The 16,698-nt window shown below is 42.2% G+C and overlaps 1 protein-coding gene across 2 annotated transcripts in view; it reads left to right on the top strand.

The window, feature by feature from the left end:
• The window catches only part of CNTLN (centlein), a 580,120-nt gene that overhangs the window by 420,188 nt on the left and 143,234 nt on the right, over positions 1–16,698 (top strand). The gene's annotated exons all lie outside the window — the stretch shown is intronic.

The raw sequence follows: 16,698 nt of genomic DNA, 5'->3' as shown, positions 1-16,698 counted from the left end.
TTTTTTTTGGCTGATCGAAGACTGCGGTTTGGTGTGTAATGATTTATTTTCTCCATTAGGTATTGCGGAGCTTCTCTATGCACGCATTTGTGGGTGAGGCACAGGGTCTTGAACGTGATCTGATTTTTTACGGTTAGCCAATGTAAGCTCCTCAGTGAAGGAGAGATGGATTCCCAGGTTTTTTTTCCTGTTATCAGCCTTGCCGCCATGTTTTGGATCAGTTGTAATCGCGCAAGTTGATATTGTGGTAATCCTATGTAAACCGAGTTTGCGTAGTGCAGTCGTGAATTAATGATTGTTCCAACTACCACTGCTTTGTCATTCTTTGGGATAAAAGGGATGAGTCTGCGAAGCATGCGCAGCAGATGGTGAGATGCTGACTACAGATCCTATTTGCGCATCCATTGACATTTGTGCGTCCAAAATAACCCCGAGACTCTTCGCTTTGGTCTTTGGGGAGATAGTCTGCCCAAAGATGGTTGGTGGAGACCAGGAGGTTTTGGTTGCGGGCTTATGATTTGGGTGTAAGATAAGAAGCTCTGTCTTTGATTCGTTCAGCTGGAGGGAGTTGGTGGTCATCCAGTCCTCTATTGATTTGAGGCAGTTTTCAAGTTGTTGTTGGTGATCTTTTTTTCCCATTGAACCGGAAATAAAGTTGCGTGTCGTCAGCATAAGAGTGGAAGCAGAGATCTGAGCATCTGATGATTTGAAGGAGTGGGCGAATGTAAATGTTGAAGAGAACGGGTGACAACGGAGAGCCTTTAGGGACTCCGCAGGTGACTGCCCGAGTTTCGGAGAGGAATTTTCCTAGTTTCACTGTCTGTGACCGATTTCCTAGGAAGGACGCGAACCATAGGAGATCTATGTCTTGGACTCCGGCTACTTCTGTGAGGCGGACGAGTAGAGTATTGTGATCTACTGTATCAAACGCTGCACTTAGGTCTAGCAGTACGAGGAGACACGGCTCTCTGTCATCTGCTGCTTCGAGGGCGTCATCCCAAATCTTGAGGAGAGCTGTTTCTGTTCCATGACCCGGGCGGAAGCCTGATTGCAGTGGGTCCAGGCGTTTGTGAGTATCCAGGTGGAGTTGTAGCTGATGTACTACAGCTTTCTCCATGATCTTAGAAATGGTGTTGAGGCTTGTAATTGGCCTACGGTTGTTTGGATCCTGAGGGTCCAGGTTTGGTTTCTTGAGTAGAGGTTTGACGATGCCTTGTTTGAGGATGCTGGGAACAATCCCTTCGTGGAATGATCGATTTATGAGGTGGGTTATGGTTGGAGCCACAATGTCGGAGCATTCTTTCAGTAGTTTTGTGGGGATGATGTCAATAGGTGAGGTACTGTCACGCAGTTTATTAATGATGTTTTTTGCGGTGTCTACGGTAATTGGGGATAGTGAAAATTTTGGCAGTTGCGGTATGTTGGTGCAGACATCCTCTTTATGTATTTGCTGGCTGAGGTTGGATGTTTTCTTCTGACAAATTGTTTCCCTGATGGTTTTGACTTTATCGATGAAAAAATCCGACCGTTTGTCACAGTAATCCTGGGATTCGCTTTCTGGGGGTTCTAGGCACACCGGATTCATTGATTGATTAACCAGTTTAAACAGTTCCCGTGGTTGGTTTGCGGCCGTTGAGATTGTATATGAGAAGTCGTCCTTTTTGGCTTTGAAGATTGCTTTCCGATAATTCTCTGTGAGACCTTTGTAGTTAAATAGGTTTTCCTCGGTGGGATTTCTTCTCCATGTTCTTTCCGCTCTTCTGCGTTCTTGCTTTAGTACGGAGAGGGAGCTATTAAACCATCCAGCATTTTTCTTCCTGCTGAGTGCCCTGCGTTTTGGTGCTACCGAGTCTGCTGATTGCAGTAATGCCTTGTTCAGGGAGTTGAGTGTTTCCTCCGTAGAGTGGTTTAAGGTTATTGTAGATATCTTTTTGGACAGAGTGGTTGTGAAGGCTTCGGAGTACAGTTTTTTTATGCGATCTGGTCCAGTGCGTTGTTACAGGTTTCCGTTTTGCGTTGGTGATGTTGGTAGCGATTTTAAGTTTGATGGCGTGGTGATCCGTCCATGGCAGAGTTATGTTGTTGAGTATGTTGACGTCGATGTTCTGTTTGAAAATGAGGTCCAAGGTGTGTCCTGACCCATGCGTGGGAGTCTTTATCAGTTGCTGTAGACCCAGTTCTTCTAGTTGATTGATGCAGGCAGTCGCGATGGGGTCTTTAGGCTCGTTTGCCCAAAGGTTGAAATCTCCGAGTGCCAGGAAATTTTTGAATTTTAGGGTGTGCATTGCAAAGGATTCCGTGAGGGGTGAAAGAAGATTGGACTTTGGTCCCGGTGGTCTGTAGCACAGTAGAATATGAGTGGTGTCATGGGGTGTTGGTTGAAGATGTAGCGTCAGGGTTTCCATAAAAGGCACTGGGTTCTGAGATGATGGTTTAGTGAGATCCAGGTGACCTTTAAAGATCACTGCTAGGCCTCCTCCTTTTTTCCCTATCCGGTGTTCGGTTAGGATCCTGTAGTTTTCCGGCACCAATTCGTTGAGGATGGTGTTGCAGTCAGAGGTTAACCAGCTTTCGGTGATGAAGAGGCAGTCTACATTGTTCTCGATGATGAAGTCGTGTACTTCCAGTCTATGTTTGACTGCAGACCACCGGGTTTGGGCTGGGTGATCACCTGATGCGGCCATTCCCGATGAGGACCCTCACCCCAGACCAGAGGTGAGCCAGAGCCAGAAGAGTGGTGGAGAATGCTTTTTGGGGATAATGGCCAGCCATTATGTTCCACCTATTCCTTACACCAATCAACATGGAATATAAACTTAACCATATAATCCTTGCATGCTGCATTCTCCACAACTTTTTAAGGAGAAATTCTATGAACTGTGTGGCCTCAGTTGGGCCTAAGGCCGGATTTCAAGTCCAAACCCTGATGGCGCTTGAAGCTGGCTGTGGGAAGAAATAGGAATATGAAACATTGCTTGGAAGTGTCGTGCAGTTGTCTGTTTTGGCAGAGTTCAAAGCTGAACACATGATTTTTTTGTCCCTTTCCAAAGCAGGAATAATTACCTTTTTTGGTAAAGTATCACACATGGAGACACCCCTAGAATTCACTGGAGCACCTGTGTGGGACACGCTAAAAAGTTTGTTCTGGTGTCCCACACTAGTGCTCCTGCATCCAGATGTATAAAGTTTGCATTTCATTCTAGTTACAAACCCATCTAGACAACAATGTACTAAACTTCTTTTAATACAAATAGGCATGACCAAATGTAGTTAACCTGCATCTGCAAAAAAACATTGTATTAGTGGGAGAATGAACGATGTTTACTACGAATGATTACTGTGCCCATGAACCAAAAGTTGCCATTTTAAACTGTACAACAGTAAAGAAAAGCACATGGAGCAGCACAAACGTAATAGTAATAATAGGAACACATGACAAAATACTTACTTTTTTGCAGCACTTTCTTGATTCTTCTGTACTGATCCTGCTCCCTCAATTTGAGGTCTTACCATCGTTTCCTCAGTTGATCCTTCGATCGCCATACCCCAAAATTATTTGGCAGACTTTTCACAACTTTAGTCATGGTCTTGGCCTTTCTCACATTTGGGTTTGGGTAAGGTCCATGCTTCCCGTCATAGTCTGCCCTCTTGAAGATGGCCACCATCTCTACAAAGGCCATATTTGAGGCCTTAAATCTCCTCCGGTTTGGGTCATTCATGGCTACGGGCTTTTGTCGTTGCTTCTGTTGTCTTCATGTACTTGTAATTTCCATGTGCTCTCCCACTGCACTGAAAGAGAAGGGGCGGGGAATATACTAGATAGAAGGGCCGGGCGAAGTTTCACGCATGCACAGTGTATATAAAGCGTAACACGCGTGTGTCATGCATACAATCTGTGAGTGGAGGAAGGAGTAGCGGAAGTGCCGATCGTGATAACAAAGTTAAAATTTTAACTTGGGCCTATACTGCTTATAGATTGAGGTCTATATTGGGACAAGATTATAAGAGTTTAGCCTGACATTAGGGTTTGTCTTGTGTTGTGTCTTGCAGAGAAAATGGATATATTGAATGATCAGGACTTTATACCCATATTCATTGATATGTACAGGGAGCTGCCCTGTCTGTAGCGGGTAAACCACCCCTTTTTATAACAATAAAAGAAACAGGCAGGCAGTGCTGGATCAATTGCTGGAATTAGTGAAGCCGCAGATCCCCACAGCAGACATCACCTATTTGAAGGCCACAATTGGTGGCATGAGGAGCACTTATAATAAAGAGGACAATAAGGTTCAGGATTCCCAGAGGTCAGGAGCTGCAGCAGATGACATTTATGTACCCAGGCTGTGGTACTATGACAGACTGCATTTTCTGGCAGACCAGAGGGAACCCAGGCCAGCACTCTCCACTCCACTCTCTCTATGCTGGTCCAACAGACCAAATACGACGCCAGGGCAACTATTGGCTACTGGCTATTAAACTTCCTTTTCTAATCCCATCCTACGTCATTGCGTTTGAAACAAACATACTTTGGTGTGATTGTGTGTGGGCAAGTCCGTTCGGTCGGAGTTTATTCTGATGGGAAGTCTGTTCGTGTGTAAGCGCATAACACCAGAGCCACAGCCTGGAAGCAAGTGTGTAAGGAAAACTAGTGATGGTCTAGGTTCAGTCTGGTCTGACAAGATGCAGGCTGTTGTAAGACCACAGCCTGGGGACATATGTCATCTGCTGCTGTTCCTGATCTCTTGGAGTCCTGGACCGGATTGTGCTCAGTATTATATGGACTCCTCATGCTACCAATTTTGGCTGTAAAAAAGTTGCGCCCTGGGATACAAAGGCTTCCCCAATTTCACCAGTTTATCTAGTGTTGCCTTCCTCTTTATTTTGTTATGACCCTTAATAAATGGCTCTTTTTTTGTTCACAAATACTTGCCTATGTGTTTTACTTCAAAAAGGACAGTTTGTTTGTGAATAGGCAGGTACATTTCAAAAAGACAATGTCAAATTTACAGGGTACACCAACACCAAGCAACCTCCTTGAGGTTAAAAAATGCAAGTTAATAATGGCGATGTGCTAACTTGACATACAAAACAGCAAAAAATATTATGGAGATCAGTAGAAAAAAAAAATCTAAAAAAAAAACAGGAGAAAGATAGATCACTATAAAAAAGAGATCTTCATAAAAGAAGAAAAAAAATCACTATAAATAATAATACATTTATAAATTCAAAACATTATTCTGGAGATCTGACAAAAAAAATCAAATACTATTCATGAGATCGTAATAAATAATAAAGAAATCAGTTTGTCAGAACTCTGCGTGAATATCAGCAGCAAAACAACTTCATAATTCTAGCATTAGAAGGAAGAGAATGTGCTGCATTAAAAGATTACAAAATATATGCAGTGTGAAGAATTTGCTATCTCCATTACACACGCTCGTTTTACCAGACCCATCGCTTCCGTCTCGTACTTGATTCAGGGCATGCGTGGAATTTTGTGCATCGGAATTGTCTACGCATGCTCGGAATTTACGACAACGGATTTTGTTGGCGTAAATTTGAGAACCAGGTCTCAAATTTTTGTTGTCGTAAATTCCGACAAAAAATGTCCAATGGAGCCTACACATGGTCAGAATTTTCAACAGCAAGCTCCCATTGAACATTTGTCCAATCGTGTGTACGCAGCATAAGAGCTGTGAAAATGTGGAATGGACTCCCTCCAGAGGTGGTTCTGGCAAGCTCAGTAGATTGCTTTAAAATAGGCCTGTATTCTTTCCTAAATGTACATAATCCAGGGAAAATCTGATTGCCTCTCGGGGGATCAAGAAGGAATTTTCCCCCTGCTACAGCAAATTGGATCATGCTTTTCTGGGGTTTTTCGCCTTCCTCTGGATCAACTGTGGGTAAAGGATTGTGTATATGGGATTGTATTTATTTTTTCAACCTGACTAACTATGTAACTCCAAACGTTCCCTCATGCATAAACCTCACAAAAGCCAGGGCTCATAGTCAGTAGGAAAGAAGCTAGCCAGCAGTCTCCTCCAAAAAGCTCCTGTTTTGGTTGGGTCTGTCCCATTCCTTGACCAGTGGCATGGTTTGTGGGGGGTGGACTGTTTTTCTGTCCATTCCTCCTAGCAGATGTTTAAAGTTTCATTATTCTCTCTGCACCTCTGTTTATCAAAGTCCTTTCTCCATTTTTGCTATCCACCTCTTCACAGTAAAATGTCATTCCACCCTTCTTCAGTCACTCCTACGCAGTATTTTTCCCTTACTTGCAGTTACTGGTTGGCTCACTGAAGATCAGAGAGACCTCTCATTGTACACAGTCCTCTGTCATCATATGACAATACCTGTAATTCAACACTAACTTGTTGCAGTGCTTTTCTCTCACCATTCAAGGTCTACACTCCTGTCATTCACATTATACCCCCCTAAACCCCCTCACAGATTTTGCTCCTCCTCTATCCCAGTTCCTCCTTGACCTGACCTCTCACACTCACACTGATGTCATTGCATTTCTTCCTACACAACTCTTAGCCCCATATTTTGCTGTAGGACAGATGTGCAGCGCTATTAAATTCTTCAGTTCACTGCAGTGTGCCACAACCACTGACACTAAGACCCCTTTCACACTGGGGCGGTTTTCAGGCACTTTCATGCTAGAAATAGCCTCTGCAAAGTGCCTGAGAACCGCCTCCCATTCATTCCAGTGTGTCTTTTCACGTATCGAAAAGTCCTGCAAGCAGCATCCGTGAGGCGGGTTGGGAGCGCTGTATTTTGCACTCCCAAAACGCCCTGCCCATTAGAATGAATAGGCAGCACTTTCAAAGCACTTTGAAGTGTTGTAAAATGGGCGTTTTTAAATCTTTTTTTGTAAAATGTCAAAAAAGCATTGCTTAAACAGTGCTAAAGTGAGCGGCCGGCGCTTTCAGTGTGAAAGCTGTCAAATTCAGCGCATTTCATAACCATTACATATGTTTTAGCGCCTTTTTGCTCCACCTGGGGAAGAGGGTGCAGTTTGACATTTTTGCACTGGATGTCATTGTCCCAGCACTGTTCCATGTACGTGGCCTTGGAAAAAGTGAGTACAGTAGTATTGCCATTGACTAAGATTAATTGAAATTAAATGTTAATTCCACTGAGTGTTAGACACAGGAGTTTGGTAACCATTTTAGCAAATATTTGAAAAGTGTATTGACATGTGGAAGTGTGGAATGGATTTGCATGTATGGCATTGGAAATGCGTAATAATTGATCCTATTGAGAATAGTGGAGTGTGAACACCACTTCAATTTTAAGTAGATATTCACACAAACTGTGTTGGCGTTTGTATACAGAATAGAAAAGTATATAAACAAAAAAATAATAGCTAAAATATCCAAAACTTATCTCTGTAAAGTCTTGTACACACGGTCAGTTTATTGGATGAATTTTCGTCAGTTTTTTGTTTGATGCTAGTCTCAAATCAAAAGTGATGAATGTAGTCACCAACAGAAAAGTTTCTGATGACAGAATTCAATGTCAGAAGTGACGTAATGTGTTGAAATGTTTTGTATGTGTTCTTTCATTTCTGAGCATGCCTAGTCTTGCTCTTCAGATTTTTTTTTTTGGTCAGAAAACCGTACTAATGAAAAGAAAATCGGATGTTGTGGTCACATCAGACAAAAATTTCCAAGCCTGCACATCCAGTTTTTGTCTGCCGAAAATTCGTAATCGATTGTCAAAATCAGCATACTAACGATCAGAAAATCAACAGGTCGTTCATCGTGCAAAGTTTATCTTCAGATTTTCTGACCATGTGTAAGGGCCTTAAGAAATGCAAGGATCACTACTTTTTGACCCATCTATGCACACTAAAAGTGCCACTGACGCTACTTACAGTGTTCAAAGTGAGTTTAGGACTTTGTTCAACAAATAAGTGAACTGTCATTCTGGAGGAGATATTTGAACTCTTTACCAGGGTGTTAAGGTGGCCCTGAAATAAATTCAAAGCTTGAATTTCTTGTTTGTGTGAACGTTTATTGAAATTTAATAATTTAAACTGATACTCTGAGTTATTGCAAATATTGAAGTAACGTTTTCCTTCTATTTTGTGGATGTTTGTTGAGTAGGTGTTTTTGTGTGCAACACCCCACATTTGACCAGCATTTCTTTATTACTTTTTTTTTTTTTTTTTTTAAGTATAGATGTCTGTCTAAAACACGGTTTGTGAACTCTACTGTATAAATGTTGTTGTGTTTTTTTTTTTTTTTTTTTTTTTTTAATCTAGAAAATAAATGTAAGAGTGTACTGTGCGTACACATTAATGAGTTCATGTTTATTGGATACTTGTGAGAAGAAGAGATTGGAATCAGCTGAACTAACTCGCAATGATAAGACTGTAGACTTAATTCTTTAAGTAGAAAATATGATAAGGAAGATGAAAATTGCATGTCACTGAAAAATTGCTGCAGTTTTGTAAAATGACATGGTTTGTCTTTGCTTACCTTTTTAGTTACCCATACTGATAGTCATGCTTTACCAATGTAAGCACCGGTTGCTAGCATCAAACAACGCAAGGCTTGAAGCAGAATTCTAGGCAAATGGCTAAATACCTGGTGATACATACTGCATGTAAAGGGTTTTAGCTTTGTCTTAGATTTTTTTCCAGTCACTCAAACACTCTTGCCATACTGTACAGTCCGAAATGTGATTCATCTTTTTTTCTGGTTTAATTTTACATCTTCCTGTGATTTCTATCTGCTTACTGAACAAGAAACCAGTGGTGTGATGATGATGTTTTATTGTTTAGTGCACAAGCTGAAGATGGCAATTTCAAATGTGAAATAACATATCTGAACCATGGAAATATGTCACCTTCCTGGCTGTACAGTGTTATAGTTATTTAACAAATTGTTTTTTGTTTTTTTTACATACAATGCTGTTTTTTAACCACTTCAGCCCAGGAAGATTTGGCTGCTCAATGACGGGACCATTTTTTGCGATACGACACTGTCATTTTAACTGACAATTTTGCAGTCGTGCAGCGTTATACCCAAACAAATTTGACATCCTTTTTTTTCCCACAAATTGAGGTTTTTCTTTTGATTTTTAAAAAAAGCTTTTTTTTCCTCCAGTTTATGCCAATATGTATTCTTCTACATATTTTTGGTAATAAAAATTGCAATAAGCGTATATTGATTGGCTTTCACAAAAGTTATAGCGTCTACAAAATGAGGGATAGATTTATGGAATTTTTTTTTTGCTAGTAATGGCAGCGATCTGTGATTTTTATTGGGATTGCAGCAGACAAATTGGACACTTGACACATTTTTGGGACCATACTTAGTATGAACACACGATCTCTCTCTCATCCCCTGAAAGAACCGGGATTTTCATGTTTATACACATAGATCCCGATTCTCGCTCTGTCACGAGAGATCGTGGGTGCCCGGCGGTCATCAAGCCCGCCGGGCACTGGCATCGGCTCCATGCATATACACGAGCTCACCCCTAGTGGCCAAAAGGAGAAGCGACGTAAGGTAACGCCGTTTCGCCCAGCCTTGCCATTCTGCCTCAGTGAAACTGTGGCGGCTGGTCGGCAAGCAGTTAAGCTGTTTGGCTTTCTTTAGACAGTAGGTATACACTGATGTTTTGATGTTAATTGACTTTCCAAGATCTTTTCAGTTTTGACTTTGTCCATTTAGCTGGTGCAAAGTGCAAGAATAATGTGACTAGGTGACTAGTGCTGTCATCTGTGCTAAACATGTGAAACAAACTGGTGCATAGTAATGCATTTCATGTAGCTTACCAAGGTGAGCTACCTTCTTATCTAAATATTTGACATCCTTTACAGTAAGCCTTAATGATCAAACAAATTGGATAATATTAGCAGTAAGATAATAATAGCAGTGAGGCTCAATAAATTGACAGATTCATAATATATGAAAAGTACAATAAACTAAATATAAAAATATACTTGTGAACAGAGAAAAAAAAGCTGATACAACATCAATTAAAATGCTGTGTAAAATCTACATAAAAATAGAATGCAACTGATTTGCAAATCTCATAAACCCTTATTTTATTCACAGTAGAACATATAAAACATATCAAATGTTTAAACAGAGAAAATATACAATTTTAAGAAGCAAATAAGGTAATTTTGAAGTTGGTGGCAGCAACACATTTCAAAAAGTTGGGACAGGGCCATGTTTACCACAGTGTAGCATCCCCTCTTCTTTTAACAACACTCTGTAAACATCGGGGAACTGAGACCAGTTGCTGGAGTTTTAGTAGAGGTATGTTGTCCCATTCTTGCCTGATATAGGAGCTCAACAGTTCTGGGTCATCTTTTTTGTATTTTTAAATTAAGCACTCGGACTCTTCTACAAAGCCATTCTGTTGTAATAGATGTGGTATGCAGTTTAGCCTAGTACTGCTGAAATATGCAAGGCCTTCCCTGAAAAAGACGTTGTCCAGATGGGTCCTTATGTTGCTCTAAAACTTGGATATATCTTTCAGCTTTCATTATACTTTTCCAGATGTGCAAGCTGCTCATTCCATACACACTAATGCACCCCTATACCATCAGAGATTCAGGCTTTTGAACTGAATGCGGATACCAAGCTAGAAGATCTCTCTTCTCTTTAGTCTGGAAGATGCAACGCCGATGGTTGCCAGAAAGAATGTCAAATTTCGATTTATTTGACCACAGAGCAGTTTTCCACTTTGCAACAGACCATTTTAAATGAGCTTTGGCCCAGTGAAGATGGCAGCATTTTTGTATGGCAAGACAAACTGTGTTCACAGACAGTGATTTTTGGAAGTATTCCTGAGCCCATGCAGTGATGTCCATCACAAAATCATGTCTGTTTTTAATGCAGTGCCGTTTGAGGGCCCAAAGTGACTGGGCATCCAATATTGCATTTTGGGATCCTTTGCGCACAGAGATTTATTCAGATTCTCTGAATATTTTAATGATATTATGTAATTTAGATAATATATTTAAAGTCCTTTGCATTTTTACATTAAGGAACATTATTCTGAAATTGTTTGACAATTTCTAAACACAGCTTTTCACAGATTGGTGAACCTTTGCCCATTTTTACATCTGAGACATGCTGACTCTCTAAGATGCTCTTTTTATACCAAAACATGTTACTGACCTGTTGCCAATTAACCTGAGTTGCAAAATGTTCTTCCAGCTCTTCCTTGTTAGTACCACTTATTTTCCAACTTTTTGTTGCCCTATCCCAACTTTTTGGAGACAAAAATATAAAAAATGGAGCAGCCAAGTGAGAATAATGGGTGCCAATGACTGTACGCAATATGTGGCCCAATAATGTATGACAAGAAGCTAATTTAACACCATTACCCCCCCCCCCCCCCCCCAGCTTTATTTATATATAACTTTTTTTTTTTTTTTTTTTTTTTTTTTTTTTTTACAGGTGCACTTATTTAGTATAACGGTACTAACAGATATACAGTAAACAAGCAACTGATGGTCTCATTTTGTCCAATTCTTCTGAATGAAAATGCAGGAAAACTCTGCATTTCTCTGAATCTACATAATATAGGTCTCTGTGTGTGTATATAAATAAAAAAAATATATATATATATATTATTTTATGTATCATGTAGGTTAATAAAGATACAGTATCTCACAAAAGTGAGTACACCCCTCACATTTGTGTAAATATTTTGTTATATCTTTTCATGTTACAACACTGAAGAAATTACACTTTGCTACAATGTAAAGTAGTAAGTGTACAGCTTGTATAACAGTGTAAATTTGCTGCCCCCTCAGAATAACTCCGCACACAGCCATGAATGTCTAAACTGCTGGCAACAAAAGTGAGTACACCTCTAATTGAAAATGTCCAAATTGTGCCCAATCGGCCATTTTACCTCCCCGGTGTCATGTGACTCATTCGTTTTAAAAGGTCTCAGGTGTGAATGGGGAGCAGGTGTGTTAACTTTGGTGTTATTGCTCTCTCTCTCTCATATTGCTCACTGGAAGTTCAACATGGCACCTCATGGCAAAGATCTCTCTGAGGATCTGAAAAAAATAATTATTGCTCTGCATAAAAATAGCATAGGCTATAAGAAGATTTCCAAGACCCTGAAACTGAACTGCAGCATGGTGACCAAGACCATACAGTTTTGTTTAACAGCACAGGTTCCACTCAGAACAGGACATGTCATGGTCTACCAAAAAAGTTGAGTACACATGCTCAGCATCCTATCCAGAGGTTGTCTTTGGAAAATAGAGGTATGAGTGTTGCCAGCATTGCTGCAGAGTTTTTAAGGTGTTGGGGTCAGCCTGTCAGTTCTCAGACCATACGCCTCACACTGCATCAAATTGGTCGTCCCAGAAGGAAGCCTCTTCTAAAGATGATGAGCAAGAAAGTCCGCAAACAGTTTGCTGAAGACAAGCAGTCTAAGGACATGGATTACTGGAACCATGTCCTGTAGTCTGAGACCAAGATAAACTTAGTGTGTTTTGCCTACAGTCAAACATGGTGGTGGGGAATGTCATGGTCGGGGGCTACATGAGTGCTACTGGCACTGGGGAGCTGCGATTCATTGAGGAAACCATGAATGCCAACATGTACTGTGGCATACTGAAACGGAGCATGATCCCGCCGCAGGGCAGTATTCCAAAATAACGACCCCAAACACACTTCCAAGACGACCACTGCCTTGCTAGAGAAGCTGAGGGTAAAGGTGATGGACTGGCCAAGCATGTCTCCAGACCTAAACCCTACTGAGCATCTGTGGAGCAAGTTCTTTAACATCCACCAGCTCTGGGATGTAGTCATGGAGGAGTGGAAGAGGACTCCAGTGGAAACCTGTAAAGCTCTGGTGAACTCCATAACCAAGAGGGTTAACACAGTGCTGGAAAATAATGTTGGCCATCTTTATTTTTTTGAAACACATTTTTCCCCTTTCGTCTGTCAGAACAGTACGTTTGAGAGGCCTCGGTTCCTCCCTTCTCAGGAAACACCGCCTCCACCAGAGCTTTAAGCCACACATCCCCTCCAGCCAGTCAGTTTGGGTGTTTCCTCTGGCGGGGACACACTGCTAGGAACCAGGGCCATTTAAGCTGGGGAGGCTGAGGCTGGTGTTATCCTGGAAAGGGAGAGACAGAGGTGTCTCGTGCACAGCAGCTGGGTTGGGGAGCCCGCTGTATCGCACCGCGCCCTGTTCTGTCTTGGTTAAGGCCAGGGCGCTTGCTTTCCGCTGCCTGGGGAAGGTGATGGCGGAAGCATCCAAGTCCCCCTCGCTCCGGGGCGGCTAGTGTGGAGCTTGAGGCTGGGCTGGATGGCGGGTGACGTCCGTTCCGGTGGGAACGGGCACTTCCATTTGACCTGCAGCTTCCCATTCCAGCCACAGGGCGTAAAGCGAGCAGCATGACGACTGATGTGGGCTCCATAACAGCTGTAGTGACAGCAAGATGAGCTTGATGGACCACGTCCAGATCTAGCCTGGAGGGATGTCAGAGACCGAGGTTTCCCGATCTGCACCGGGTGAAGCCAACACCAGCCACTCTAAGGTAAGAGGAACCCTCGGGTGGTGTTCCCTTACCATTGTTTCCCGTTTAGCTCCACGGATGAACCCCCCTCTTAGGTGGTCAGAGGGCAGGAGATGTACTTCTGGGACCCTGGTGGTGGTCAGTCCTGGGGGTGTGCATTCCTGGTTTTGGTTTCTATGTTGCGCTGGCAGATTCTGATGGTTACTGTTTGGTCCAGGGTTGGAGGCTGTCCCGGATCAGGCAGCCGACAACAAGAAGGCTTTTCTCCTGAAGAGCAAGTTGGGGGAACAGTCTAAAAAGAAACCTCACTCACAGAAGAAGTTTGAATTTCCGAGGGCAGAGGCTCATAAAAAAGTTTGTGCAGGGGAGCAATTTTTTTCGCCCTCCTGAACAGCTCCAAAAGACCCAATGATAAGTCAACCCCGGTGGGATGTAGACTGGGGGATTTCATCCCACAGTGGGAGTAGGTCTCCAATCAAATCATCTTAGTAATTGTAAGGAGGGGGTACAGACTGGAATTTTCAAGCCCCCCCCCACAGGCTTTTTGTTACAGACTGGCCAAGGTGGGGAGAAGGGGGTGATGCTGCTTTCTTCACTGGAAGAATTGGAACAGCAGAAAGTAGTGTTGTGGGTTCCACCTGGGGAGATAGGCAAAGGGTTTTACTCCCCCGTCTTTGTGGTATGGAAGCCCTCAGGGAAGTTCAGGCACATTTTGAACCTGAAACCTCTCAATCAATCACCTACAGAAGGTTTTGCATGGACTCTATCTTCTCTGTGAAGACACTGCTCCACCCGGATTGCTACATGGCATCTATAGAGCAAAGGGACACCTATCTGCACATTCCTATTGCAGAGGACAGTCAGAGGTTCCTCAGACTAGCAGTAAGGTCCGGGGAGGAGACGGTCCATCTATAATTTCATGCTCACCCCTTTGGGCTATCCTCTTCCCCCCGCATATTCACCAAAGTCATGGTGGAGGTCCTGGCTTTCCTGCGACTACAGTGATGGATGATCTGTTCCTTTTTGTTGCCGAAGCAGTTGGTCCAGGATTTGCAGGAGGCAAGGAGCGTGTTGGAGCATCTAGGATGGCTTTTGAATTTGGAAGAATCCAACCTAGTCCCATCCCAGAGGGTCAACTTCCTGGGCTACATACTGGACTCAACCCAGCGGGGGGTCTTCCCCCCCCCCCCCCCCCAAGAAATTAACATCTAGCCTTTTTTTAATTAAAAAAAAATTGATATATATATCACATGACTGCTCATCCACCTTCTCTCACACAGCTTGGATTACTGGGGACAGAGCCTGTAGAAAATGCACTGCAGCTTCTGCCAACATCATACATGCAAGCAAACATGACCTTTGGTACCTTGGACATGGGATGCTGTGATGTCACAGCTTCTGCTGCTAGCAGTCAAACTGTGGAGAGCTGAATGGGTGGCATAACGGCTGTGAGCTGACTTTGGAAATACAGACACTCTATGGGGGGGATTTACTAAAATTGGTTCACTCAGAAGCTGGTGCAGCTGTGCAATGTAATCGATCAGTTTCTAACTTCAGCTTGTTCAATTAAACTTCAGCAATACAATCTGGAAGCTTATTGGTTTGTATGTAGAGCTGCATCAGATTTTACATTCTCCTGTTTTGGTAAATAACCCCCTATGTCTCCCAAGTTAGGGAAAGCAACGCAAATTGACCACACTAGCACCAAAATATTTCCAGGCTTGGCTTGGTCAGAATGAAAAAGTGAACAAGGGTAAATGGCATTATTGCTAGGCATAGCTGAGAGACTGAAGAAAAGAAAAAAAGATGTATTAACAGTTTTCCGAACGCCAATGACGGCGGCAGAATGGCTTCCCTGCGTCAATCGCCATAGCTGTACACTTTAAGGGGTATAGGGGACGTCCATCACTGAGGAGCCGATGCTCGTACCCAGTGACCGTGATGTCCGTCGGTCACCCACGATCACTCCTGACAGAGCCAGAATGAGGATCTGTGTGTGTAAACACAAATCCACATTCTGGCAGGGGAGAGGAGACAGATCACTTGTTCCTAGTATATAGGAACAACAATCTGCCTCCTCCCCCAGGCAGGCCCATCCCCCCTACAGTTATAACGCGCTGAGGGTACACATTTCACCCCTTGATCGCCCTCTAGTGTTAACCCCTTCCCTGTCAGTGACATTTATACTGTATTCAGTGGCTATTTATAGTTCTGATCGCTGTATAAATGGTCCCAAAAAAGTGTCCAATCTGTCCGCTGTAATGTCATAGTCCCGATAAATATTGCTGCCATTACTAGTAAAAAAAAAATAATAAAAATGGCACAAATCTATCCTCTATTTTGTAGACACTATAACTTTTGCGCAAACCAATCAATATACGCTTATTGCAATTTTTTTTTTTTTTTTTTACAAAAAATATGTAGAATACATATTAGCCTAAACTGAGACAGAAATTAGTTTTTTTTTTTTAATTTGGGGATATTTATTATATCAAAATTGATGCTCTTTACTTTTGTTTATAGCGCAAACAATAAAAACCGCAGAGGTGATCAAATACATCCAAAAGAAAGCTTTGTGGGGAAAAAAAGGACGTCAATTTTGTTTGGGTACAGCGTCGCATGACCGCACAATTGTCCGTTAAAGCGGCGCAGTGTCGTATTGCAAAAAATGGCCCGTTCAGGAAGAGGGTAAATCCTTCCGGGGCTGAAGTGGTTAAAAGCAAAGTGAAACCACTGACAAATACATTAAATAATTTGTACATACAGTTTATTGGGCTCTTATTGCCAGCTTTAGTCCAAACATTTCCCTTTTTACACGGCTAACACAAACTCATTCTTATTCATTTAATTGTCCAACTATCCCATCCACATACTATGCATTTCCACGCCCCCAAAATAGTAGTGAAAATTAGCTAATTTGTTTCTGCTGCTAGAAATTATGATGGTTGCCTTAACGGGCTTTTAGTAACTTTTGTAATGGTTAACTAACTTCAGGGAAAAAAAAAAAAAGGAATTTCTGCAAATCAGACTAATGATGCATTTGGTAAAGTGTAAGAATACAAAGTAGGCTTTACTTGATCAGCTCTATCCACTTTCTTTCTTTACTTGCTAATCTCTTACTTTTCTCTGCCTGCCATATTTTGTCTAGGCTTCGGTTGGTGTAATTGGACTACTCAGAAATC

Source organism: Lithobates pipiens, unplaced genomic scaffold (genome assembly GCF_037356315.1).
Source record: "Lithobates pipiens isolate NorthernLeopardFrog02 unplaced genomic scaffold, aLitPip1_a1.2 Scaffold_13, whole genome shotgun sequence".
Taxonomy (NCBI): Eukaryota; Metazoa; Chordata; class Amphibia; order Anura; family Ranidae; genus Lithobates; species Lithobates pipiens.
The sequence above is the reverse complement of the archived record's forward strand: the minus strand, read 5'-3'. Positions and strand labels throughout refer to the sequence as shown.